A 24925-nucleotide genomic window follows, 5' to 3' on the forward strand; every position below is an offset into this window, starting at 1 on the left:
GCTCCTGGCTTTCTTCCTGCTGCCCGGCCTCATCCGACAAGAGTATGCAGGCAGTTTGCGTGGGGACTGATACCGCTGACCGACACTCCCCACCCCCCAACCCTATATTGGCCTACTTGACCAAAATTCAATACAACACCCCTGGGACATTTAGCTTTGGTCCATCTGACACCACCAGGTTGGAACTCAGACTGTCCAGGAGCTCAGTGATGCCCTGGTCCAGATCTGGGGAGAAGATTCCCCGGTAGACATTCAGTCGTCTCAATCGGAGCATGCCCCGTGGTGTGGCATGCATACAAGGACATAAGAGCTTGAATGGATGATAGAAAAACTTGAAAGTAGCCTGTGCTTTCTTTGCCTGCGCTTGAAATGCTAGTCAACCTCCCCCAGCTATAAGAACCTGTGTCCATCTTAAAGCCTTTCTGCTGAAGAAGCCCAGCTAGCTCAGTCGGGAGAGCATGAGACTCTTAATCTCAGGGTCGTGGGTTCGAGCCCCACGTTGGGCGAGGGGACTTTTGTGCAAATGCCCGCAAGAGAGAAAACACGTGTGTATAGAGAACAGCAAATGGCGTGTTGTGCAAAGGAAGATGAATGTATGGTAACAGAAACCAAAGTTACACTGTCGTGTCTGCACAAGTCCACGTCTCCACCATTTGATGCTTCTGGACTAAATTTCAAGAGAGCTTAGCGAAAAAGCAACACTCTAGGTTTACCTGCATCCCTACTCTCACTTAGGGTCACAAACTGTGGGTAGTGAATGAAAGCATGAGCTCACAGATATAAGCAGCGGCAATGAGTTTTCTCCGTCGGGTGGCAGTGCTCGGCCTCGGAGATTGGATGACAAGCTTAGTATTTCAGGAGGAACTCAGATTACAGCTGCAACTCCTCCACATCGAAAGGAGCCTGCTGAGGTGGTTGGGACATTTGAACATCCAGGATGACTTTGAAGAGGTTGTTGGTCAACTCGTCAGGATGGCCGAGTGGTCTAAGGCGCCAGACTCAAGGATAGGCTCCTTCCAGACAAAAGGGACTTCTGGTCTCCAAATGGAGGCGTGGGTTCAAATCCCACTCCTGACATCTACTTTCTTTACTTAAAAATATGTTTTCAAGAGCTTCATCAACCTTTGTGTGTTAAACTCAACAAAGTGCGGCTTGTTGAGGTAGCTGTAGGGTTGCTGTGAAATCAGCTTTGCAGCTTATAGGAACTTTTGTAGTGAAGAGCTTTCGTTAACATGACAGAGCTCTGCTTTCTAAGTGGAAGCCTGAATTGAAATCCCGCTTGTATCTGGCATTTGTCATGGAATACCAGAATTGCCACCTCCACCACTGGCACCCTGTGCTTTTCACAGAGGACAGCGGATTTAACCTTAGAACATATAACACATGTGAAAGCTTCCCGAGAAGTCGTGGGGAACTTTATGCTGAATGTAACATCCTTGATTATGAGTGCTTTGCTGGTGGGTCAGTGATGGTCTGGAGAGGCACATGCACTGAGGTATGCACAGGCCTCTACAGGCAAGGCAACGGCACAATGAGTGCAGTTAGGTATGGGCATGAAATTCTCCGACCCACTGTCAGACCCTACGCTGGTGCAATGGCTCCTGGCTTTCTTCCTGCTGCCCGGCCTCATCCGACAAGAGTATGCAGGCAGTTTGCGTGGGGACTGATACCGCTGACCGACACTCCCCACCCCCCAACCCTATATTGGCCTACTTGACCAAAATTCAATACAACACCCCTGGGACATTTAGCTTTGGTCCATCTGACACCACCAGGTTGGAACTCAGACTGTCCAGGAGCTCAGTGATGCCCTGGTCCAGATCTGGGGAGAAGATTCCCCGGGAGACATTCAGTCGTCTCAATCGGAGCATGCCCCGTGGTGTGGCATGCATACAAGGACATAAGAGCTTGAATGGATGATAGAAAAACTTGAAAGTAGCCTGTGCTTTCTTTGCCTGCGCTTGAAATGCTAGTCAACCTCCCCCAGCTATAAGAACCTGTGTCCATCTTAAAGCCTTGCTGCTGAAGAAGCCCAGCTAGCTCAGTCGGGAGAGCATGAGACTCTTAATCTCAGGGTCGTGGGTTCGAGCCCCACGTTGGGCGAGGGGACTTTTGTGCAAATGCCCGCAAGAGAGAAAACACGTGTGTATAGAGAACAGCAAATGGCGTGTTGTGCAAAGGAAGATGAATGTATGGTAACAGAAACCAAAGTTACACTGTCGTGTCTGCACAAGTCCACGTCTCCACCATTTGATGCTTCTGGACTAAATTTCAAGAGAGCTTAGCGAAAAAGCAACACTCTAGGTTTACCTGCATCCCTACTCTCACTTAGGGTCACAAACTGTGGGTAGTGAATGAAAGCATGAGCTCACAGATATAAGCAGCGGCAATGAGTTTTCTCCGTCGGGTGGCAGTGCTCGGCCTCGGAGATTGGATGACAAGCTTAGTATTTCAGGAGGAACTCAGATTACAGCTGCAACTCCTCCACATCGAAAGGAGCCTGCTGAGGTGGTTGGGACATTTGAACATCCAGGATGACTTTGAAGAGGTGGTTGGTCAACTCGTCAGGATGGCCGAGTGGTCTAAGGCGCCAGACTCAAGGATAGGCTCCTTCCAGACAAAAGGGACTTCTGGTCTCCAAATGGAGGCGTGGGTTCAAATCCCACTCCTGACATCTACTTTCTTTACTTAAAAATATGTTTTCAAGAGCTTCATCAACCTTTGTGTGTTAAACTCAACAAAGTGCGGCTTGTTGAGGTAGCTGTAGGGTTGCTGTGAAATCAGCTTTGCAGCTTATAGGAACTTTTGTAGTGAAGAGCTTTCGTTAACATGACAGAGCTCTGCTTTCTAAGTGGAAGCCTGAATTGAAATCCCGCTTGTATCTGGCATTTGTCATGGAATACCAGAATTGCCACCTCCACCACTGGCACCCTGTGCTTTTCACAGAGGACAGCGGATTTAACCTTAGAACATATAACACATGTGAAAGCTTCCCGAGAAGTCGTGGGGAACTTTATGCTGAATGTAACATCCTTGATTATGAGTGCTTTGCTGGTGGGTCAGTGATGGTCTGGAGAGGCACATGCACTGAGGTATGCACAGGCCTCTACAGGCAAGGCAACGGCACAATGAGTGCAGTTAGGTATGGGCATGAAATTCTCCGACCCACTGTCAGACCCTACGCTGGTGCAATGGCTCCTGGCTTTCTTCCTGCTGCCCGGCCTCATCCGACAAGAGTATGCAGGCAGTTTGCGTGGGGACTGATACCGCTGACCGACACTCCCCACCCCCCAACCCTATATTGGCCTACTTGACCAAAATTCAATACAACACCCCTGGGACATTTAGCTTTGGTCCATCTGACACCACCAGGTTGGAACTCAGACTGTCCAGGAGCTCAGTGATGCCCTGGTCCAGATCTGGGGAGAAGATTCCCCGGGAGACATTCAGTCGTCTCAATCGGAGCATGCCCCGTGGTGTGGCATGCATACAAGGACATAAGAGCTTGAATGGATGATAGAAAAACTTGAAAGTAGCCTGTGCTTTCTTTGCCTGCGCTTGAAATGCTAGTCAACCTCCCCCAGCTATAAGAACCTGTGTCCATCTTAAAGCCTTGCTGCTGAAGAAGCCCAGCTAGCTCAGTCGGGAGAGCATGAGACTCTTAATCTCAGGGTCGTGGGTTCGAGCCCCACGTTGGGCGAGGGGACTTTTGTGCAAATGCCCGCAAGAGAGAAAACACGTGTGTATAGAGAACAGCAAATGGCGTGTTGTGCAAAGGAAGATGAATGTATGGTAACAGAAACCAAAGTTACACTGTCGTGTCTGCACAAGTCCACGTCTCCACCATTTGATGCTTCTGGACTAAATTTCAAGAGAGCTTAGCGAAAAAGCAACACTCTAGGTTTACCTGCATCCCTACTCTCACTTAGGGTCACAAACTGTGGGTAGTGAATGAAAGCATGAGCTCACAGATATAAGCAGCGGCAATGAGTTTTCTCCGTCGGGTGGCAGTGCTCGGCCTCGGAGATTGGATGACAAGCTTAGTATTTCAGGAGGAACTCAGATTACAGCTGCAACTCCTCCACATCGAAAGGAGCCTGCTGAGGTGGTTGGGACATTTGAACATCCAGGATGACTTTGAAGAGGTTGTTGGTCAACTCGTCAGGATGGCCGAGTGGTCTAAGGCGCCAGACTCAAGGATAGGCTCCTTCCAGACAAAAGGGACTTCTGGTCTCCAAATGGAGGCGTGGGTTCAAATCCCACTCCTGACATCTACTTTCTTTACTTAAAAATATGTTTTCAAGAGCTTCATCAACCTTTGTGTGTTAAACTCAACAAAGTGCGGCTTGTTGAGGTAGCTGTAGGGTTGCTGTGAAATCAGCTTTGCAGCTTATAGGAACTTTTGTAGTGAAGAGCTTTCGTTAACATGACAGAGCTCTGCTTTCTAAGTGGAAGCCTGAATTGAAATCCCGCTTGTATCTGGCATTTGTCATGGAATACCAGAATTGCCACCTCCACCACTGGCACCCTGTGCTTTTCACAGAGGACAGCGGATTTAACCTTAGAACATATAACACATGTGAAAGCTTCCCGAGAAGTCGTGGGGAACTTTATGCTGAATGTAACATCCTTGATTATGAGTGCTTTGCTGGTGGGTCAGTGATGGTCTGGAGAGGCACATGCACTGAGGTATGCACAGGCCTCTACAGGCAAGGCAACGGCACAATGAGTGCAGTTAGGTATGGGCATGAAATTCTCCGACCCACTGTCAGACCCTACGCTGGTGCAATGGCTCCTGGCTTTCTTCCTGCTGCCCGGCCTCATCCGACAAGAGTATGCAGGCAGTTTGCGTGGGGACTGATACCGCTGACCGACACTCCCCACCCCCCAACCCTATATTGGCCTACTTGACCAAAATTCAATACAACACCCCTGGGACATTTAGCTTTGGTCCATCTGACACCACCAGGTTGGAACTCAGACTGTCCAGGAGCTCAGTGATGCCCTGGTCCAGATCTGGGGAGAAGATTCCCCGGGAGACATTCAGTCGTCTCAATCGGAGCATGCCCCGTGGTGTGGCATGCATACAAGGACATAAGAGCTTGAATGGATGATAGAAAAACTTGAAAGTAGCCTGTGCTTTCTTTGCCTGCGCTTGAAATGCTAGTCAACCTCCCCCAGCTATAAGAACCTGTGTCCATCTTAAAGCCTTGCTGCTGAAGAAGCCCAGCTAGCTCAGTCGGGAGAGCATGAGACTCTTAATCTCAGGGTCGTGGGTTCGAGCCCCACGTTGGGCGAGGGGACTTTTGTGCAAATGCCCGCAAGAGAGAAAACACGTGTGTATAGAGAACAGCAAATGGCGTGTTGTGCAAAGGAAGATGAATGTATGGTAACAGAAACCAAAGTTACACTGTCGTGTCTGCACAAGTCCACGTCTCCACCATTTGATTCTTCTGGACTAAATTTCAAGAGAGCTTAGCGAAAAAGCAACACTCTAGGTTTACCTGCATCCCTACTCTCACCTAGGGTCACAAACTGTGGGTAGTGAATGAAAGCATGAGCTCACAGATATAAGCAGCGGCAATGAGTTTTCTCCGTCGGGTGGCAGTGCTCGGCCTCGGAGATTGGATGACAAGCTTAGTATTTCAGGAGGAACTCAGATTACAGCTGCAACTCCTCCACATCGAAAGGAGCCTGCTGAGGTGGTTGGGACATTTGAACATCCAGGATGACTTTGAAGAGGTCGTTGGTCAACTCGTCAGGATGGCCGAGTGGTCTAAGGCGCCAGACTCAAGCATAGGCTCCTTCCAGACAAAAGGGACTTCTGGTCTCCAAATGGAGGCGTGGGTTCAAATCCCACTCCTGACATCTACTTTCTTTACTTAAAAATATGTTTTCAAGAGCTTCATCAACCTTTGTGTGTTAAACTCAACAAAGTGCGGCTTGTTGAGGTAGCTGTAGGGTTGCTGTGAAATCAGCTTTGCAGCTTATAGGAACTTTTGTAGTGAAGAGCTTTCGTTAACATGACAGAGCTCTGCTTTCTAAGTGGAAGCCTGAATTGAAATCCCGCTTGTATCTGGCATTTGTCATGGAATACCAGAATTGCCACCTCCACCACTGGCACCCTGTGCTTTTCACAGAGGACAGCGGATTTAACCTTAGAACATATAACACATGTGAAAGCTTCCCGAGAAGTCGTGGGGAACTTTATGCTGAATGTAACATCCTTGATTATGAGTGCTTTGCTGGTGGGTCAGTGATGGTCTGGAGAGGCACATGCACTGAGGTATGCACAGGCCTCTACAGGCAAGGCAACGGCACAATGAGTGCAGTTAGGTATGGGCATGAAATTCTCCGACCCACTGTCAGACCCTACGCTGGTGCAATGGCTCCTGGCTTTCTTCCTGCTGCCCGGCCTCATCCGACAAGAGTATGCAGGCAGTTTGCGTGGGGACTGATACCGCTGACCGACACTCCCCACCCCCCAACCCTATATTGGCCTACTTGACCAAAATTCAATACAACACCCCTGGGACATTTAGCTTTGGTCCATCTGACACCACCAGGTTGGAACTCAGACTGTCCAGGAGCTCAGTGATGCCCTGGTCCAGATCTGGGGAGAAGATTCCCCGGGAGACATTCAGTCGTCTCAATCGGAGCATGCCCCGTGGTGTGGCATGCATACAAGGACATAAGAGCTTGAATGGATGATAGAAAAACTTGAAAGTAGCCTGTGCTTTCTTTGCCTGCGCTTGAAATGCTAGTCAACCTCCCCCAGCTATAAGAACCTGTGTCCATCTTAAAGCCTTGCTGCTGAAGAAGCCCAGCTAGCTCAGTCGGGAGAGCATGAGACTCTTAATCTCAGGGTCGTGGGTTCGAGCCCCACGTTGGGCAAGGGGACTTTTGTGCAAATGCCCGCAAGAGAGAAAACACGTGTGTATAGAGAACAGCAAATGGCGTGTTGTGCAAAGGAAGATGAATGTATGGTAACAGAAACCAAAGTTACACTGTCGTGTCTGCACAAGTCCACGTCTCCACCATTTGATTCTTCTGGACTAAATTTCAAGAGAGCTTAGCGAAAAAGCAACACTCTAGGTTTACCTGCATCCCTACTCTCACCTAGGGTCACAAACTGTGGGTAGTGAATGAAAGCATGAGCTCACAGATATAAGCAGCGGCAATGAGTTTTCTCCGTCGGGTGGCAGTGCTCGGCCTCGGAGATTGGATGACAAGCTTAGTATTTCAGGAGGAACTCAGATTACAGCTGCAACTCCTCCACATCGAAAGGAGCCTGCTGAGGTGGTTGGGACATTTGAACATCCAGGATGACTTTGAAGAGGTCGTTGGTGAACTCGTCAGGATGGCCGAGTGGTCTAAGGCGCCAGACTCAAGGATAGGCTCCTTCCAGACAAAAGGGACTTCTGGTCTCCAAATGGAGGCGTGGGTTCAAATCCCACTCCTGACATCTACTTTCTTTACTTAAAAATATGTTTTCAAGAGCTTCATCAACCTTTGTGTGTTAAACTCAACAAAGTGCGGCTTGTTGAGGTAGCTGTAGGGTTGCTGTGAAATCAGCTTTGCAGCTTATAGGAACTTTTGTAGTGAAGAGCTTTCGTTAACATGACAGAGCTCTGCTTTCTAAGTGGAAGCCTGAATTGAAATCCCGCTTGTATCTGGCATTTGTCATGGAATACCAGAATTGCCACCTCCACCACTGGCACCCTGTGCTTTTCACAGAGGACAGCGGATTTAACCTTAGAACATATAACACATGTGAAAGCTTCCCGAGAAGTCGTGGGGAACTTTATGCTGAATGTAACATCCTTGATTATGAGTGCTTTGCTGGTGGGTCAGTGATGGTCTGGAGAGGCACATGCACTGAGGTATGCACAGGCCTCTACAGGCAAGGCAACGGCACAATGAGTGCAGTTAGGTATGGGCATGAAATTCTCCGACCCACTGTCAGACCCTACGCTGGTGCAATGGCTCCTGGCTTTCTTCCTGCTGCCCGGCCTCATCCGACAAGAGTATGCAGGCAGTTTGCGTGGGGACTGATACCGCTGACCGACACTCCCCACCCCCCAACCCTATATTGGCCTACTTGACCAAAATTCAATACAACACCCCTGGGACATTTAGCTTTGGTCCATCTGACACCACCAGGTTGGAACTCAGACTGTCCAGGAGCTCAGTGATGCCCTGGTCCAGATCTGGGGAGAAGATTCCCCGGGAGACATTCAGTCGTCTCAATCGGAGCATGCCCCGTGGTGTGGCATGCATACAAGGACATAAGAGCTTGAATGGATGATAGAAAAACTTGAAAGTAGCCTGTGCTTTCTTTGCCTGCGCTTGAAATGCTAGTCAACCTCCCCCAGCTATAAGAACCTGTGTCCATCTTAAAGCCTTGCTGCTGAAGAAGCCCAGCTAGCTCAGTCGGGAGAGCATGAGACTCTTAATCTCAGGGTCGTGGGTTCGAGCCCCACGTTGGGCGAGGGGACTTTTGTGCAAATGCCCGCAAGAGAGAAAACACGTGTGTATAGAGAACAGCAAATGGCGTGTTGTGCAAAGGAAGATGAATGTATGGTAACAGAAACCAAAGTTACACTGTCGTGTCTGCACAAGTCCACGTCTCCACCATTTGATGCTTCTGGACTAAATTTCAAGAGAGCTTAGCGAAAAAGCAACACTCTAGGTTTACCTGCATCCCTACTCTCACTTAGGGTCACAAACTGTGGGTAGTGAATGAAAGCATGAGCTCACAGATATAAGCAGCGGCAATGAGTTTTCTCCGTCGGGTGGCAGTGCTCGGCCTCGGAGATTGGATGACAAGCTTAGTATTTCAGGAGGAACTCAGATTACAGCTGCAACTCCTCCACATCGAAAGGAGCCTGCTGAGGTGGTTGGGACATTTGAACATCCAGGATGACTTTGAAGAGGTGGTTGGTCAACTCGTCAGGATGGCCGAGTGGTCTAAGGCGCCAGACTCAAGGATAGGCTCCTTCCAGACAAAAGGGACTTCTGGTCTCCAAATGGAGGCGTGGGTTCAAATCCCACTCCTGACATCTACTTTCTTTACTTAAAAATATGTTTTCAAGAGCTTCATCAACCTTTGTGTGTTAAACTCAACAAAGTGCGGCTTGTTGAGGTAGCTGTAGGGTTGCTGTGAAATCAGCTTTGCAGCTTATAGGAACTTTTGTAGTGAAGAGCTTTCGTTAACATGACAGAGCTCTGCTTTCTAAGTGGAAGCCTGAATTGAAATCCCGCTTGTATCTGGCATTTGTCATGGAATACCAGAATTGCCACCTCCACCACTGGCACCCTGTGCTTTTCACAGAGGACAGCGGATTTAACCTTAGAACATATAACACATGTGAAAGCTTCCCGAGAAGTCGTGGGGAACTTTATGCTGAATGTAACATCCTTGATTATGAGTGCTTTGCTGGTGGGTCAGTGATGGTCTGGAGAGGCACATGCACTGAGGTATGCACAGGCCTCTACAGGCAAGGCAACGGCACAATGAGTGCAGTTAGGTATGGGCATGAAATTCTCCGACCCACTGTCAGACCCTACGCTGGTGCAATGGCTCCTGGCTTTCTTCCTGCTGCCCGGCCTCATCCGACAAGAGTATGCAGGCAGTTTGCGTGGGGACTGATACCGCTGACCGACACTCCCCACCCCCCAACCCTATATTGGCCTACTTGACCAAAATTCAATACAACACCCCTGGGACATTTAGCTTTGGTCCATCTGACACCACCAGGTTGGAACTCAGACTGTCCAGGAGCTCAGTGATGCCCTGGTCCAGATCTGGGGAGAAGATTCCCCGGGAGACATTCAGTCGTCTCAATCGGAGCATGCCCCGTGGTGTGGCATGCATACAAGGACATAAGAGCTTGAATGGATGATAGAAAAACTTGAAAGTAGCCTGTGCTTTCTTTGCCTGCGCTTGAAATGCTAGTCAACCTCCCCCAGCTATAAGAACCTGTGTCCATCTTAAAGCCTTGCTGCTGAAGAAGCCCAGCTAGCTCAGTCGGGAGAGCATGAGACTCTTAATCTCAGGGTCGTGGGTTCGAGCCCCACGTTGGGCGAGGGGACTTTTGTGCAAATGCCCGCAAGAGAGAAAACACGTGTGTATAGAGAACAGCAAATGGCGTGTTGTGCAAAGGAAGATGAATGTATGGTAACAGAAACCAAAGTTACACTGTCGTGTCTGCACAAGTCCACGTCTCCACCATTTGATGCTTCTGGACTAAATTTCAAGAGAGCTTAGCGAAAAAGCAACACTCTAGGTTTACCTGCATCCCTACTCTCACTTAGGGTCACAAACTGTGGGTAGTGAATGAAAGCATGAGCTCACAGATATAAGCAGCGGCAATGAGTTTTCTCCGTCGGGTGGCAGTGCTCGGCCTCGGAGATTGGATGACAAGCTTAGTATTTCAGGAGGAACTCAGATTACAGCTGCAACTCCTCCACATCGAAAGGAGCCTGCTGAGGTGGTTGGGACATTTGAACATCCAGGATGACTTTGAAGAGGTTGTTGGTCAACTCGTCAGGATGGCCGAGTGGTCTAAGGCGCCAGACTCAAGGATAGGCTCCTTCCAGACAAAAGGGACTTCTGGTCTCCAAATGGAGGCGTGGGTTCAAATCCCACTCCTGACATCTACTTTCTTTACTTAAAAATATGTTTTCAAGAGCTTCATCAACCTTTGTGTGTTAAACTCAACAAAGTGCGGCTTGTTGAGGTAGCTGTAGGGTTGCTGTGAAATCAGCTTTGCAGCTTATAGGAACTTTTGTAGTGAAGAGCTTTCGTTAACATGACAGAGCTCTGCTTTCTAAGTGGAAGCCTGAATTGAAATCCCGCTTGTATCTGGCATTTGTCATGGAATACCAGAATTGCCACCTCCACCACTGGCACCCTGTGCTTTTCACAGAGGACAGCGGATTTAACCTTAGAACATATAACACATGTGAAAGCTTCCCGAGAAGTCGTGGGGAACTTTATGCTGAATGTAACATCCTTGATTATGAGTGCTTTGCTGGTGGGTCAGTGATGGTCTGGAGAGGCACATGCACTGAGGTATGCACAGGCCTCTACAGGCAAGGCAACGGCACAATGAGTGCAGTTAGGTATGGGCATGAAATTCTCCGACCCACTGTCAGACCCTACGCTGGTGCAATGGCTCCTGGCTTTCTTCCTGCTGCCCGGCCTCATCCGACAAGAGTATGCAGGCAGTTTGCGTGGGGACTGATACCGCTGACCGACACTCCCCACCCCCCAACCCTATATTGGCCTACTTGACCAAAATTCAATACAACACCCCTGGGACATTTAGCTTTGGTCCATCTGACACCACCAGGTTGGAACTCAGACTGTCCAGGAGCTCAGTGATGCCCTGGTCCAGATCTGGGGAGAAGATTCCCCGGGAGACATTCAGTCGTCTCAATCGGAGCATGCCCCGTGGTGTGGCATGCATACAAGGACATAAGAGCTTGAATGGATGATAGAAAAACTTGAAAGTAGCCTGTGCTTTCTTTGCCTGCGCTTGAAATGCTAGTCAACCTCCCCCAGCTATAAGAACCTGTGTCCATCTTAAAGCCTTGCTGCTGAAGAAGCCCAGCTAGCTCAGTCGGGAGAGCATGAGACTCTTAATCTCAGGGTCGTGGGTTCGAGCCCCACGTTGGGCGAGGGGACTTTTGTGCAAATGCCCGCAAGAGAGAAAACACGTGTGTATAGAGAACAGCAAATGGCGTGTTGTGCAAAGGAAGATGAATGTATGGTAACAGAAACCAAAGTTACACTGTCGTGTCTGCACAAGTCCACGTCTCCACCATTTGATTCTTCTGGACTAAATTTCAAGAGAGCTTAGCGAAAAAGCAACACTCTAGGTTTACCTGCATCCCTACTCTCACCTAGGGTCACAAACTGTGGGTAGTGAATGAAAGCATGAGCTCACAGATATAAGCAGCGGCAATGAGTTTTCTCCGTCGGGTGGCAGTGCTCGGCCTCGGAGATTGGATGACAAGCTTAGTATTTCAGGAGGAACTCAGATTACAGCTGCAACTCCTCCACATCGAAAGGAGCCTGCTGAGGTGGTTGGGACATTTGAACATCCAGGATGACTTTGAAGAGGTCGTTGGTCAACTCGTCAGGATGGCCGAGTGGTCTAAGGCGCCAGACTCAAGCATAGGCTCCTTCCAGACAAAAGGGACTTCTGGTCTCCAAATGGAGGCGTGGGTTCAAATCCCACTCCTGACATCTACTTTCTTTACTTAAAAATATGTTTTCAAGAGCTTCATCAACCTTTGTGTGTTAAACTCAACAAAGTGCGGCTTGTTGAGGTAGCTGTAGGGTTGCTGTGAAATCAGCTTTGCAGCTTATAGGAACTTTTGTAGTGAAGAGCTTTCGTTAACATGACAGAGCTCTGCTTTCTAAGTGGAAGCCTGAATTGAAATCCCACTTGTATCTGGCATTTGTCATGGAATACCAGAATTGCCACCTCCACCACTGGCACCCTGTGCTTTTCACAGAGGACAGCGGATTTAACCTTAGAACATATAACACATGTGAAAGCTTCCCGAGAAGTCGTGGGGAACTTTATGCTGAATGTAACATCCTTGATTATGAGTGCTTTGCTGGTGGGTCAGTGATGGTCTGGAGAGGCACATGCACTGAGGTATGCACAGGCCTCTACAGGCAAGGCAACGGCACAATGAGTGCAGTTAGGTATGGGCATGAAATTCTCCGACCCACTGTCAGACCCTACGCTGGTGCAATGGCTCCTGGCTTTCTTCCTGCTGCCCGGCCTCATCCGACAAGAGTATGCAGGCAGTTTGCGTGGGGACTGATACCGCTGACCGACACTCCCCACCCCCCAACCCTATATTGGCCTACTTGACCAAAATTCAATACAACACCCCTGGGACATTTAGCTTTGGTCCATCTGACACCACCAGGTTGGAACTCAGACTGTCCAGGAGCTCAGTGATGCCCTGGTCCAGATCTGGGGAGAAGATTCCCCGGGAGACATTCAGTCGTCTCAATCGGAGCATGCCCCGTGGTGTGGCATGCATACAAGGACATAAGAGCTTGAATGGATGATAGAAAAACTTGAAAGTAGCCTGTGCTTTCTTTGCCTGCGCTTGAAATGCTAGTCAACCTCCCCCAGCTATAAGAACCTGTGTCCATCTTAAAGCCTTGCTGCTGAAGAAGCCCAGCTAGCTCAGTCGGGAGAGCATGAGACTCTTAATCTCAGGGTCGTGGGTTCGAGCCCCACGTTGGGCAAGGGGACTTTTGTGCAAATGCCCGCAAGAGAGAAAACACGTGTGTATAGAGAACAGCAAATGGCGTGTTGTGCAAAGGAAGATGAATGTATGGTAACAGAAACCAAAGTTACACTGTCGTGTCTGCACAAGTCCACGTCTCCACCATTTGATTCTTCTGGACTAAATTTCAAGAGAGCTTAGCGAAAAAGCAACACTCTAGGTTTACCTGCATCCCTACTCTCACCTAGGGTCACAAACTGTGGGTAGTGAATGAAAGCATGAGCTCACAGATATAAGCAGCGGCAATGAGTTTTCTCCGTCGGGTGGCAGTGCTCGGCCTCGGAGATTGGATGACAAGCTTAGTATTTCAGGAGGAACTCAGATTACAGCTGCAACTCCTCCACATCGAAAGGAGCCTGCTGAGGTGGTTGGGACATTTGAACATCCAGGATGACTTTGAAGAGGTCGTTGGTGAACTCGTCAGGATGGCCGAGTGGTCTAAGGCGCCAGACTCAAGGATAGGCTCCTTCCAGACAAAAGGGACTTCTGGTCTCCAAATGGAGGCGTGGGTTCAAATCCCACTCCTGACATCTACTTTCTTTACTTAAAAATATGTTTTCAAGAGCTTCATCAACCTTTGTGTGTTAAACTCAACAAAGTGCGGCTTGTTGAGGTAGCTGTAGGGTTGCTGTGAAATCAGCTTTGCAGCTTATAGGAACTTTTGTAGTGAAGAGCTTTCGTTAACATGACAGAGCTCTGCTTTCTAAGTGGAAGCCTGAATTGAAATCCCGCTTGTATCTGGCATTTGTCATGGAATACCAGAATTGCCACCTCCACCACTGGCACCCTGTGCTTTTCACAGAGGACAGCGGATTTAACCTTAGAACATATAACACATGTGAAAGCTTCCCGAGAAGTCGTGGGGAACTTTATGCTGAATGTAACATCCTTGATTATGAGTGCTTTGCTGGTGGGTCAGTGATGGTCTGGAGAGGCACATGCACTGAGGTATGCACAGGCCTCTACAGGCAAGGCAACGGCACAATGAGTGCAGTTAGGTATGGGCATGAAATTCTCCGACCCACTGTCAGACCCTACGCTGGTGCAATGGCTCCTGGCTTTCTTCCTGCTGCCCGGCCTCATCCGACAAGAGTATGCAGGCAGTTTGCGTGGGGACTGATACCGCTGACCGACACTCCCCACCCCCCAACCCTATATTGGCCTACTTGACCAAAATTCAATACAACACCCCTGGGACATTTAGCTTTGGTCCATCTGACACCACCAGGTTGGAACTCAGACTGTCCAGGAGCTCAGTGATGCCCTGGTCCAGATCTGGGGAGAAGATTCCCCGGTAGACATTCAGTCGTCTCAATCGGAGCATGCCCCGTGGTGTGGCATGCATACAAGGACATAAGAGCTTGAATGGATGATAGAAAAACTTGAAAGTAGCCTGTGCTTTCTTTGCCTGCGCTTGAAATGCTAGTCAACCTCCCCCAGCTATAAGAACCTGTGTCCATCTTAAAGCCTTGCTGCTGAAGAAGCCCAGCTAGCTCAGTCGGGAGAGCATGAGACTCTTAATCTCAGGGTCGTGGGTTCGAGCCCCACGTTGGGCGAGGGGACTTTTGTGCAAATGCCCGCAAGAGAGAAAACACGTGTGTATAGAGAACAGCAAATGGCGTGTTGTGCAAAGGAAGATGAATGTATGGTAACAGAAACCAAAGTTACACTGTCGTGTCTGCACAAGTCCACGTCTCCACCATTTGATGCTTCTGGACTAAATTTCAAGAGAGCTTAGCGAAAAAGCAACACTCTAGGTTTACCTGCATCCCTACTCTCACTTAGGGTCACAAACTGTGGGTAGTGAATGAAAGCATGAGCTCACAGATATAAGCAGCGGCAATGAGTTTTCTCCGTCGGGTGGCAGTGCTCGGCCTCGGAGATTGGATGACAAGCTTAGTATTTCAGGAGGAACTCAGATTACAGCTGCAACTCCTCCACATCGAAAGGAGCCTGCTGAGGTGGTTGGGACATTTGAACATCCAGGATGACTTTGAAGAGGTCGTTGGTCAACTCGTCAGGATGGCCGAGTGGTCTAAGGCGCCAGACTCAAGGATAGGCTCCTTCCAGACAAAAGGGACTTCTGGTCTCCAAATGGAGGCGTGGGTTCAAATCCCACTCCTGACATCTACTTTCTTTACTTAAAAATATGTTTTCAAGAGCTTCATCAACCTTTGTTTGTTAAACTCAACAAACTGCGGCTTGTTGAGGTAGCTGTAGGGTTGCTGTGAAATCAGCTTTGCAGCTTATAGGAACTTTTGTAGTGAAGAGCTTTCGTTAACATGACAGAGCTCTGCTTTCTAAGTGGAAGCCTGAATTGAAATCCCGCTTGTATCTGGCATTTGTCATGGAATACCAGAATTGCCACCTCCACCACTGGCACCCTGTGCTTTTCACAGAGGACAGCGGATTTAACCTTAGAACATATAACACATGTGAAAGCTTCCCGAGAAGTCGTGGGGAACTTTATGCTGAATGTAACATCCTTGATTATGAGTGCTTTGCTGGTGGGTCAGTGATGGTCTGGAGAGGCACATGCACTGAGGTATGCACAGGCCTCTACAGGCAAGGCAACGGCACAATGAGTGCAGTTAGGTATGGGCATGAAATTCTCCGACCCACTGTCAGACCCTACGCTGGTGCAATGGCTCCTGGCTTTCTTCCTGCTGCCCGGCCTCATCCGACAAGAGTATGCAGGCAGTTTGCGTGGGGACTGATACCGCTGACCGACACTCCCCACCCCCCAACCCTATATTGGCCTACTTGACCAAAATTCAATACAACACCCCTGGGACATTTAGCTTTGGTCCATCTGACACCACCAGGTTGGAACTCAGACTGTCCAGGAGCTCAGTGATGCCCTGGTCCAGATCTGGGGAGAAGATTCCCCGGGAGACATTCAGTCGTCTCAATCGGAGCATGCCCCGTGGTGTGGCATGCATACAAGGACATAAGAGCTTGAATGGATGATAGAAAAACTTGAAAGTAGCCTGTGCTTTCTTTGCCTGCGCTTGAAATGCTAGTCAACCTCCCCCAGCTATAAGAACCTGTGTCCATCTTAAAGCCTTGCTGCTGAAGAAGCCCAGCTAGCTCAGTCGGGAGAGCATGAGACTCTTAATCTCAGGGTCGTGGGTTCGAGCCCCACGTTGGGCGAGGGGACTTTTGTGCAAATGCCCGCAAGAGAGAAAACACGTGTGTATAGAGAACAGCAAATGGCGTGTTGTGCAAAGGAAGATGAATGTATGGTAACAGAAAACAAAGTTACACTGTCGTGTCTGCACAAGTCCACGTCTCCACCATTTGATGATTCTGGACTAAATTTCAAGAGAGCTTAGCGAAAAAGCAACACTCTAGGTTTACCTGCATCCCTACTCTCACCTAGGGTCACAAACTGTGGGTAGTGAATGAAAGCATGAGCTCACAGATATAAGCAGCGGCAATGAGTTTTCTCCGTCGGGTGGCAGTGCTCGGCCTCGGAGATTGGATGACAAGCTTAGTATTTCAGGAGGAACTCAGATTACAGCTGCAACTCCTCCACATCGAAAGGAGCCTGCTGAGGTGGTTGGGACATTTGAACATCCAGGATGACTTTGAAGAGGTCGTTGGTCAACTCGTCAGGATGGCCGAGTGGTCTAAGGCGCCAGACTCAAGGATAGGCTCCTTCCAGACAAAAGGGACTTCTGGTCTCCAAATGGAGGCGTGGGTTCAAATCCCACTCCTGACATCTACTTTCTTTACTTAAAAATATGTTTTCAAGAGCTTCATCAACCTTTGTGTGTTAAACTCAACAAAGTGCGGCTTGTTGAGGTAGCTGTAGGGTTGCTGTGAAATCAGCTTTGCAGCTTATAGGAACTTTTGTAGTGAAGAGCTTTCGTTAACATGACAGAGCTCTGCTTTCTAAGTGGAAGCCTGAATTGAAATCCCGCTTGTATCTGGCATTTGTCATGGAATACCAGAATTGCCACCTCCACCACTGGCACCCTGTGCTTTTCACAGAGGACAGCGGATTTAACCTTAGAACATATAACACATGTGAAAGCTTCCCGAGAAGTCGTGGGGAACTTTATGCTGAATGTAACATCCTTGATTATGAGTGCTTTGCTGGTGGGTCAGTGATGGTCTGGAGAGGCACATGCACTGAGGTATGCACAGGCCTCTACAGGCAAGGCAACGGCACAATGAGTGCAGTTAGGTATGGGCATGAAATTCTCCGACCCACTGTCAGACCCTACGCTGGTGCAATGGCTCCTGGCTTTCTTCCTGCTGCCCGGCCTCATCCGACAAGAGTATGCAGGCAGTTTGCGTGGGGACTGATACCGCTGACCGACACTCCCCACCCCCCAACCCTATATTGGCCTACTTGACCAAAATTCAATACAACACCCCTGGGACATTTAGCTTTGGTCCATCTGACACCACCAGGTTGGAACTCAGACTGTCCAGGAGCTCAGTGATGCCCTGGTCCAGATCTGGGGAGAAGATTCCCCGGGAGACATTCAGTCGTCTCAATCGGAGCATGCCCCGTGGTGTGGCATGCATACAAGGACATAAGAGCTTGAATGGATGATAGAAAAACTTGAAAGTAGCCTGTGCTTTCTTTGCCTGCGCTTGAAATGCTAGTCAACCTCCCCCAGCTATAAGAACCTGTGTCCATCTTAAAGCCTTGCTGCTGAAGAAGCCCAGCTAGCTCAGTCGGGAGAGCATGAGACTCTTAATCTCAGGGTCGTGGGTTCGAGCCCCACGTTGGGCGAGGGGACTTTTGTGCAAATGCCCGCAAGAGAGAAAACACGTGTGTGTATAGAGAACAGCAAATGGCGTGTTGTGCAAAGGAAGATGAATGTATGGTAACAGAAACCAAAGTTACACTGTCGTGTCTGCACAAGTCCACGTCTCCACCATTTGATGCTTCTGGACTAAATTTCAAGAGAGCTTAGCGAAAAAGCAACACTCTAGGTTTACCTGCATCCCTACTCTCACTTAGGGTCACAAACTGTGGGTAGTGAATGAAAGCATGAGCTCACAGATATAAGCAGCGGCAATGAGTTTTCTCCGTCGGGTGGCAGTGCTCGGCCTCGGAGATTGGATGACAAGCTTAGTATTTCAGGAGGAACTCAGATTACAGCTGCAACTCCTCCACATCGAAAGGAGCCTGCTGAGGTGGTTGGGACATTTGAACATCCAGGATGACTTTGAAGAGGTCGTTGGTCAACTCGTCAGGATGGCCGAGTGGTCTAAGGCGCCAGACTCAAGGATAGGCTCCTTCCAGACAAAAGGGACTTCTGGTCTCCAAATGGAGGCGTGGGTTCAAATCCCACTCCTGACATCTTCTTTCTTTACTTAAAAATATGTTTTCAAGAGCTTCATCAACCTTTGTGTGTTAAACTCAACAAAGTGCGGCTTGTTGAGGTAGCTGTAGGGTTGCTGTGAAATCAGCTTTGCAGCTTATAGGAACTTTTGTAGTGAAGAGCTTTCGTTAACATGACAGAGCTCTGCTTTCTAAGTGGAAGCCTGAATTGAAATCCCGCTTGTATCTGGCATTTGTCATGGAATACCAGAATTGCCACCTCCACCACTGGCACCCTGTGCTTTTCACAGAGGACAGCGGATTTAACCTTAGAACATATAACACATGTGAAAGCTTCCCGAGAAGTCGTGGGGAACTTTATGCTGAATGTAACATCCTTGATTATGAGTGCTTTGCTGGTGGGTCAGTGATGGTCTGGAGAGGCACATGCACTGAGGTATGCACAGGCCTCTACAGGCAAGGCAACGGCACAATGAGTGCAGTTAGGTATGGGCATGAAATTCTCCGACCCACTGTCAGACCCTACGCTGGTGCAATGGCTCCTGGCTTTCTTCCTGCTGCCCGGCCTCATCCGACAAGAGTATGCAGGCAGTTTGCGTGGGGACTGATACCGCTGACCGACACTCCCCACCCCCCAACCCTATATTGGCCTACTTGACCAAAATTCAATACAACACCCCTGGGACATTTAGCTTTGGTCCATCTGACACCACCAGGTTGGAACTCAGACTGTCCAGGAGCTCAGTGATGCCCTGGTCCAGATCTGGGGAGAAGATTCCCCGGGAGACATTCAGTCGTCTCAATCGGAGCATGCCCCGTGGTGTGGCATGCATACAAGGACATAAGAGCTTGAATGGATGATAGAAAAACTTGAAAGTAGCCTGTGCTTTCTTTGCCTGCGCTTGAAATGCTAGTCAACCTCCCCCAGCTATAAGAACCTGTGTCCATCTTAAAGCCTTGCTGCCGAAGAAGCCCAGCTAGCTCAGTCGGGAGAGCATGAGACTCTTAATCTCAGGGTCGTGGGTTCGAGCCCCACGTTGGGCGAGGGGACTTTTGTGCAAATGCCCGCAAGAGAGAAAACACGTGTGTATAGAGAACAGCAAATGGCGTGTTGTGCAAAGGAAGATGAATGTATGGTAACAGAAACCAAAGTTACACTGTCGTGTCTGCACAAGTCCACGTCTCCACCATTTGATGCTTCTGGACTAAATTTCAAGAGAGCTTAGCGAAAAAGCAACACTCTTCAGATTACAGCTGCATCCCTACTCTCACCTAGGGTCACAAACTGTGGGTAGTGAATGAAAGCATGAGCTCACAGATATAAGCAGCGGCAATGAGTTTTCTCCGTCGGGTGGCAGTGCTCGGCCTCGGAGATTGGATGACAAGCTTAGTATTTCAGGAGGAACTCAGATTACAGCTGCAACTCCTCCACATCGAAAGGAGCCTGCTGAGGTGGTTGGGACATTTGAACATCCAGGATGACTTTGAAGAGGTCGTTGGTCAACTCGTCAGGATGGCCGAGTGGTCTAAGGCGCCAGACTCAAGGATAGGCTCCTTCCAGACAAAAGGGACTTCTGGTCTCCAAATGGAGGCGTGGGTTCAAATCCCACTCCTGACATCTACTTTCTTTACTTAAAAATATGTTTTCAAGAGCTTCATCAACCTTTGTGTGTTAAACTCAACAAAGTGCGGCTTGTTGAGGTAGCTGTAGGGTTGCTGTGAAATCAGCTTTGCAGCTTATAGGAACTTTTGTAGTGAAGAGCTTTCGTTAACATGACAGAGCTCTGCTTTCTAAGTGGAAGCCTGAATTGAAATCCCGCTTGTATCTGGCATTTGTCATGGAATACCAGAATTGCCACCTCCACCACTGGCACCCTGTGCTTTTCACAGAGGACAGCGGATTTAACCTTAGAACATATAACACATGTGAAAGCTTCCCGAGAAGTCGTGGGGAACTTTATGCTGAATGTAACATCCTTGATTATGAGTGCTTTGCTGGTGGGTCAGTGATGGTCTGGAGAGGCACATGCACTGAGGTATGCACAGGCCTCTACAGGCAAGGCAACGGCACAATGAGTGCAGTTAGGTATGGGCATGAAATTCTCCGACCCACTGTCAGACCCTACGCTGGTGCAATGGCTCCTGGCTTTCTTCCTGCTGCCCGGCCTCATCCGACAAGAGTATGCAGGCAGTTTGCGTGGGGACTGATACCGCTGACCGACACTCCCCACCCCCCAACCCTATATTGGCCTACTTGACCAAAATTCAATACAACACCCCTGGGACATTTAGCTTTGGTCCATCTGACACCACCAGGTTGGAACTCAGACTGTCCAGGAGCTCAGTGATGCCCTGGTCCAGATCTGGGGAGAAGATTCCCCGGGAGACATTCAGTCGTCTCAATCGGAGCATGCCCCGTGGTGTGGCATGCATACAAGGACATAAGAGCTTGAATGGATGATAGAAAAACTTGAAAGTAGCCTGTGCTTTCTTTGCCTGCGCTTGAAATGCTAGTCAACCTCCCCCAGCTATAAGAACCTGTGTCCATCTTAAAGCCTTGCTGCTGAAGAAGCCCAGCTAGCTCAGTCGGGAGAGCATGAGACTCTTAATCTCAGGGTCGTGGGTTCGAGCCCCACGTTGGGCGAGGGGACTTTTGTGCAAATGCCCGCAAGAGAGAAAACACGTGTGTGTATAGAGAACAGCAAATGGCGTGTTGTGCAAAGGAAGATGAATGTATGGTAACAGAAACCAAAGTTACACTGTCGTGTCTGCACAAGTCCACGTCTCCACCATTTGATGCTTCTGGACTAAATTTCAAGAGAGCTTAGCGAAAAAGCAACACTCTAGGTTTACCTGCATCCCTACTCTCACTTAGGGTCACAAACTGTGGGTAGTGAATGAAAGCATGAGCTCACAGATATAAGCAGCGGCAATGAGTTTTCTCCGTCGGGTGGCAGTGCTCGGCCTCGGAGATTGGATGACAAGCTTAGTATTTCAGGAGGAACTCAGATTACAGCTGCAACTCCTCCACATCGAAAGGAGCCTGCTGAGGTGGTTGGGACATTTGAACATCCAGGATGACTTTGAAGAGGTCGTTGGTCAACTCGTCAGGATGGCCGAGTGGTCTAAGGCGCCAGACTCAAGGATAGGCTCCTTCCAGACAAAAGGGACTTCTGGTCTCCAAATGGAGGCGTGGGTTCAAATCCCACTCCTGACATCTACTTTCTTTACTTAAAAATATGTTTTCAAGAGCTTCATCAACCTTTGTGTGTTAAACTCAACAAAGTGCGGCTTGTTGAGGTAGCTGTAGGGTTGCTGTGAAATCAGCTTTGCAGCTTATAGGAACTTTTGTAGTGAAGAGCTTTCGTTAACATGACAGAGCTCTGCTTTCTAAGTGGAAGCCTGAATTGAAATCCCGCTTGTATCTGGCATTTGTCATGGAATACCAGAATTGCCACCTCCACCACTGGCACCCTGTGCTTTTCACAGAGGACAGCGGATTTAACCTTAGAACATATAACACATGTGAAAGCTTCCCGAGAAGTCGTGGGGAACTTTATGCTGAATGTAACATCCTTGATTATGAGTGCTTTGCTGGTGGGTCAGTGATGGTCTGGAGAGGCACATGCACTGAGGTATGCACAGGCCTCTACAGGCAAGGCAACGGCACAATGAGTGCAGTTAGGTATGGGCATGAAATTCTCCGACCCACTGTCAGACCCTACGCTGGTGCAATGGCTCCTGGCTTTCTTCCTGCTGCCCGGCCTCATCCGACAAGAGTATGCAGGCAGTTTGCGTGGGGACTGATACCGCTGACCGACACTCCCCACCCCCCAACCCTATATTGGCCTACTTGACCAAAATTCAATACAACACCCCTGGGACATTTAGCTTTGGTCCATCTGACACCACCAGGTTGGAACTCAGACTGTCCAGGAGCTCAGTGATGCCCTGGTCCAGATCTGGGGAGAAGATTCCCCGGGAGACATTCAGTCGTCTCAATCGGAGCATGCCCCGTGGTGTGGCATGCATACAAGGACATAAGAGCTTGAATGGATGATAGAAAAACTTGAAAGTAGCCTGTGCTTTCTTTGCCTGCGCTTGAAATGCTAGTCAACCTCCCCCAGCTATAAGAACCTGTGTCCATCTTAAAGCCTTTCTGCTGAAGAAGCCCAGCTAGCTCAGTCGGGAGAGCATGAGACTCTTAATCTCAGGGTCGTGGGTTCGAGCCCCACGTTGGGCGAGGGGACTTTTGTGCAAATGCCCGCAAGAGAGAAAACACGTGTGTATAGAGAACAGCAAATGGCGTGTTGTGCAAAGGAAGATGAATGTATGGTAACAGAAACCAAAGTTACACTGTCGTGTCTGCACAAGTCCACGTCTCCACCATTTGATGCTTCTGGACTAAATTTCAAGAGAGCTTAGCGAAAAAGCAACACTCTTCAGATTACAGCTGCATCCCTACTCTCACCTAGGGTCACAAACTGTGGGTAGTGAATGAAAGCATGAGCTCACAGATATAAGCAGCGGCAATGAGTTTTCTCAACAAAGTGTGACTTGTTGAGGTAGCTGTAGCGCTGCTGTGAAGTCAGCTTTGTAGGTTATAGGAATTGTGTCTTTCTTCTTTTTCTTATTTCAATAATACATCTAGAATGTCTTAAAATCTACTGTGTATAAGACACTAGAGCACTATCATTCCCAACACGCAACATACTGACGATTTGTCACGGCCTAAGGCGTCTCATAGTTACGCAAAAGGCACTCTTTCACGGCCTCATAATACACTCTGGGTTCTCAGTATATTCCAATATAAGCTCACTTGTGGCCGTAAAAGATTCTTAGAGCAGAAGTTCAAACCATCCAGTCGAACATAATCACATCAAGGTGTTTGTGATATTAGTGACAACAATAAAATAGCTTCATGTTTTGGCCATCACATAGTGTATTCCAAACCCAGTCAGGTTTTGAAATTATACAGATTTAAGGTGCTTAATACTTTTTTAGGTTTATTATTTTCATTTCACACGTAGAGCACATGTATAGATTCGTTCCAACCCTCTCTCATTCTTAGAGGCCCACTGTCATTCCCAACATGTAAATTCCCCACGTCTTCACAGTTCCAAGACATAAAATAGTGATGACTTTTCACAATCATCGCAATGTTGCCTGTTGGGATGAGACCCTATTGCCAAGGAACAACATCCGAGATCTCTGTCCAGAAGAGCGCAGTTCTAGGAACAGCTGAGACGCTATATGTGCTGTGTTGTCTTGTGCTTGAGGTGTTTGGAGTACCAACTACAGTTAAGTTGTTACCAGGCCGGGTCACTGCAAGTTGCTCTTCAGTACCACAGTGGTTCTGCTCTCTGTGGACTTTTATTTGCAGGACAGCACATAGACATAAACGCTTTAATTTTTTAGTGAGGAAACCTTGTTTATTCCAGTTCAAGATACAATTAAATAAGCAGGAGCAATCCAGACAAATCTGCACATTGATAAAGTTTATGTACAAAGCAACACACCTGCCATTAACCGTTTCTTATTTAGTTATTCCAATATTTCACTCTTAAAGTAAAAAAGAATGTTGAAAATCTATTTACATTGGTATTCATATGTGTTCTGCTTATTTCATACATCTCCACATATGTATTATAACTATATGTATCAGATAAAAATAGTTCAGAATATCCAAAGAGAGCACTTTTAAGAAATGCTGATTGTGACTTATCAGTGTTTGTTTTTAAAAACATACATCTATCAGAGTCATTTTCATTTGTGCAAAAAATACAACCTGGCAAGAAAAAGGAAAACCAAATGCTTTACAAACAAAAATATAGTGTCAATAATTAATTATTATGACATCTAATGACAAGGTGAATGGTACAACGATTATATTCAACAACAAAAATAAAACATGATTGAAAATAACTGTATGAAGAATGAAAGACAGTTATTGATGGTATCGTAAAACCATTAAAATATATATTCAACTTGTCGTTTCAAAAAGGAGTTTTTCCACAAAAAATGAAAGTTGCTAAAGTTATTCCCATTTACAAAACTGGTGAAAGACATCATTTTACAAACTATAGACCAGTGTCAATACTCTCCCAGTTCTCTAAGATACTGGAAAAACTCTTCATAAAAAGATTTGACAGTTTTGTGGAAAAATATGAATTAATGACAGATAGTCAGTATGGGTTCAGAAGCAACAGATCAACAGCTTTGGCACTGATAGATTTAATGGAAAAGATAACGGAATGTATGGATAATAAGAGGTATGCGCTCGGAGTTTTCTTAGAT

General features: G+C 48.0%; 29 non-coding genes across 29 annotated transcripts; all 29 read left to right on the forward strand.

The window, feature by feature from the left end:
* Nucleotides 1-433: 433 nt before the first annotated feature.
* trnak-cuu (transfer RNA lysine (anticodon CUU)) lies at nucleotides 434-506 on the forward strand. The gene has a single exon. It is a non-coding gene; the product is annotated as a tRNA-Lys (tRNA).
* Nucleotides 507-966: 460 nt separating this feature from the next.
* trnal-caa (transfer RNA leucine (anticodon CAA)) lies at nucleotides 967-1077 on the forward strand. The gene is made up of 2 exons: nucleotides 967-1004; nucleotides 1032-1077. It is a non-coding gene; the product is annotated as a tRNA-Leu (tRNA).
* A 953-nt stretch (nucleotides 1078-2030) lies between these two features.
* On the forward strand, nucleotides 2031-2103 carry trnak-cuu (transfer RNA lysine (anticodon CUU)). Its single transcript has one exon. It is a non-coding gene; the product is annotated as a tRNA-Lys (tRNA).
* A 460-nt stretch (nucleotides 2104-2563) lies between these two features.
* Nucleotides 2564-2674, forward strand: trnal-caa (transfer RNA leucine (anticodon CAA)). The gene is made up of 2 exons: nucleotides 2564-2601; nucleotides 2629-2674. It is a non-coding gene; the product is annotated as a tRNA-Leu (tRNA).
* A 953-nt stretch (nucleotides 2675-3627) lies between these two features.
* On the forward strand, nucleotides 3628-3700 carry trnak-cuu (transfer RNA lysine (anticodon CUU)). The gene has a single exon. It is a non-coding gene; the product is annotated as a tRNA-Lys (tRNA).
* A 460-nt stretch (nucleotides 3701-4160) lies between these two features.
* On the forward strand, nucleotides 4161-4271 carry trnal-caa (transfer RNA leucine (anticodon CAA)). Its single transcript has 2 exons — nucleotides 4161-4198; nucleotides 4226-4271. It is a non-coding gene; the product is annotated as a tRNA-Leu (tRNA).
* A 953-nt stretch (nucleotides 4272-5224) lies between these two features.
* trnak-cuu (transfer RNA lysine (anticodon CUU)) lies at nucleotides 5225-5297 on the forward strand. The gene has a single exon. It is a non-coding gene; the product is annotated as a tRNA-Lys (tRNA).
* A 460-nt stretch (nucleotides 5298-5757) lies between these two features.
* Nucleotides 5758-5868, forward strand: trnal-caa (transfer RNA leucine (anticodon CAA)). The gene is made up of 2 exons: nucleotides 5758-5795; nucleotides 5823-5868. It is a non-coding gene; the product is annotated as a tRNA-Leu (tRNA).
* A 953-nt stretch (nucleotides 5869-6821) lies between these two features.
* Nucleotides 6822-6894, forward strand: trnak-cuu (transfer RNA lysine (anticodon CUU)). The gene has a single exon. It is a non-coding gene; the product is annotated as a tRNA-Lys (tRNA).
* A 460-nt stretch (nucleotides 6895-7354) lies between these two features.
* Nucleotides 7355-7465, forward strand: trnal-caa (transfer RNA leucine (anticodon CAA)). Its single transcript has 2 exons — nucleotides 7355-7392; nucleotides 7420-7465. It is a non-coding gene; the product is annotated as a tRNA-Leu (tRNA).
* Nucleotides 7466-8418: 953 nt separating this feature from the next.
* On the forward strand, nucleotides 8419-8491 carry trnak-cuu (transfer RNA lysine (anticodon CUU)). The gene has a single exon. It is a non-coding gene; the product is annotated as a tRNA-Lys (tRNA).
* A 460-nt stretch (nucleotides 8492-8951) lies between these two features.
* trnal-caa (transfer RNA leucine (anticodon CAA)) lies at nucleotides 8952-9062 on the forward strand. Its single transcript has 2 exons — nucleotides 8952-8989; nucleotides 9017-9062. It is a non-coding gene; the product is annotated as a tRNA-Leu (tRNA).
* Nucleotides 9063-10015: 953 nt separating this feature from the next.
* Nucleotides 10016-10088, forward strand: trnak-cuu (transfer RNA lysine (anticodon CUU)). The gene has a single exon. It is a non-coding gene; the product is annotated as a tRNA-Lys (tRNA).
* A 460-nt stretch (nucleotides 10089-10548) lies between these two features.
* Nucleotides 10549-10659, forward strand: trnal-caa (transfer RNA leucine (anticodon CAA)). The gene is made up of 2 exons: nucleotides 10549-10586; nucleotides 10614-10659. It is a non-coding gene; the product is annotated as a tRNA-Leu (tRNA).
* A 953-nt stretch (nucleotides 10660-11612) lies between these two features.
* trnak-cuu (transfer RNA lysine (anticodon CUU)) lies at nucleotides 11613-11685 on the forward strand. Its single transcript has one exon. It is a non-coding gene; the product is annotated as a tRNA-Lys (tRNA).
* Nucleotides 11686-12145: 460 nt separating this feature from the next.
* On the forward strand, nucleotides 12146-12256 carry trnal-caa (transfer RNA leucine (anticodon CAA)). Its single transcript has 2 exons — nucleotides 12146-12183; nucleotides 12211-12256. It is a non-coding gene; the product is annotated as a tRNA-Leu (tRNA).
* Nucleotides 12257-13209: 953 nt separating this feature from the next.
* Nucleotides 13210-13282, forward strand: trnak-cuu (transfer RNA lysine (anticodon CUU)). Its single transcript has one exon. It is a non-coding gene; the product is annotated as a tRNA-Lys (tRNA).
* A 460-nt stretch (nucleotides 13283-13742) lies between these two features.
* trnal-caa (transfer RNA leucine (anticodon CAA)) lies at nucleotides 13743-13853 on the forward strand. Its single transcript has 2 exons — nucleotides 13743-13780; nucleotides 13808-13853. It is a non-coding gene; the product is annotated as a tRNA-Leu (tRNA).
* Nucleotides 13854-14806: 953 nt separating this feature from the next.
* trnak-cuu (transfer RNA lysine (anticodon CUU)) lies at nucleotides 14807-14879 on the forward strand. The gene has a single exon. It is a non-coding gene; the product is annotated as a tRNA-Lys (tRNA).
* A 460-nt stretch (nucleotides 14880-15339) lies between these two features.
* trnal-caa (transfer RNA leucine (anticodon CAA)) lies at nucleotides 15340-15450 on the forward strand. Its single transcript has 2 exons — nucleotides 15340-15377; nucleotides 15405-15450. It is a non-coding gene; the product is annotated as a tRNA-Leu (tRNA).
* A 953-nt stretch (nucleotides 15451-16403) lies between these two features.
* On the forward strand, nucleotides 16404-16476 carry trnak-cuu (transfer RNA lysine (anticodon CUU)). The gene has a single exon. It is a non-coding gene; the product is annotated as a tRNA-Lys (tRNA).
* A 460-nt stretch (nucleotides 16477-16936) lies between these two features.
* trnal-caa (transfer RNA leucine (anticodon CAA)) lies at nucleotides 16937-17047 on the forward strand. Its single transcript has 2 exons — nucleotides 16937-16974; nucleotides 17002-17047. It is a non-coding gene; the product is annotated as a tRNA-Leu (tRNA).
* A 953-nt stretch (nucleotides 17048-18000) lies between these two features.
* On the forward strand, nucleotides 18001-18073 carry trnak-cuu (transfer RNA lysine (anticodon CUU)). The gene has a single exon. It is a non-coding gene; the product is annotated as a tRNA-Lys (tRNA).
* A 462-nt stretch (nucleotides 18074-18535) lies between these two features.
* trnal-caa (transfer RNA leucine (anticodon CAA)) lies at nucleotides 18536-18646 on the forward strand. The gene is made up of 2 exons: nucleotides 18536-18573; nucleotides 18601-18646. It is a non-coding gene; the product is annotated as a tRNA-Leu (tRNA).
* Nucleotides 18647-19599: 953 nt separating this feature from the next.
* trnak-cuu (transfer RNA lysine (anticodon CUU)) lies at nucleotides 19600-19672 on the forward strand. Its single transcript has one exon. It is a non-coding gene; the product is annotated as a tRNA-Lys (tRNA).
* Nucleotides 19673-20135: 463 nt separating this feature from the next.
* trnal-caa (transfer RNA leucine (anticodon CAA)) lies at nucleotides 20136-20246 on the forward strand. The gene is made up of 2 exons: nucleotides 20136-20173; nucleotides 20201-20246. It is a non-coding gene; the product is annotated as a tRNA-Leu (tRNA).
* Nucleotides 20247-21199: 953 nt separating this feature from the next.
* Nucleotides 21200-21272, forward strand: trnak-cuu (transfer RNA lysine (anticodon CUU)). Its single transcript has one exon. It is a non-coding gene; the product is annotated as a tRNA-Lys (tRNA).
* Nucleotides 21273-21734: 462 nt separating this feature from the next.
* Nucleotides 21735-21845, forward strand: trnal-caa (transfer RNA leucine (anticodon CAA)). Its single transcript has 2 exons — nucleotides 21735-21772; nucleotides 21800-21845. It is a non-coding gene; the product is annotated as a tRNA-Leu (tRNA).
* A 953-nt stretch (nucleotides 21846-22798) lies between these two features.
* trnak-cuu (transfer RNA lysine (anticodon CUU)) lies at nucleotides 22799-22871 on the forward strand. The gene has a single exon. It is a non-coding gene; the product is annotated as a tRNA-Lys (tRNA).
* Nucleotides 22872-24925: the final 2054 nt, after the last annotated feature.

Source organism: Copadichromis virginalis, linkage group LG22 (assembly GCF_057382275.1).
Source record: "Copadichromis virginalis isolate Kocher_CV1m ecotype Utaka linkage group LG22, C_Virginalis_male_GT1.1, whole genome shotgun sequence".
NCBI lineage: Eukaryota > Metazoa > Chordata > Actinopteri > Cichliformes > Cichlidae > Copadichromis > Copadichromis virginalis.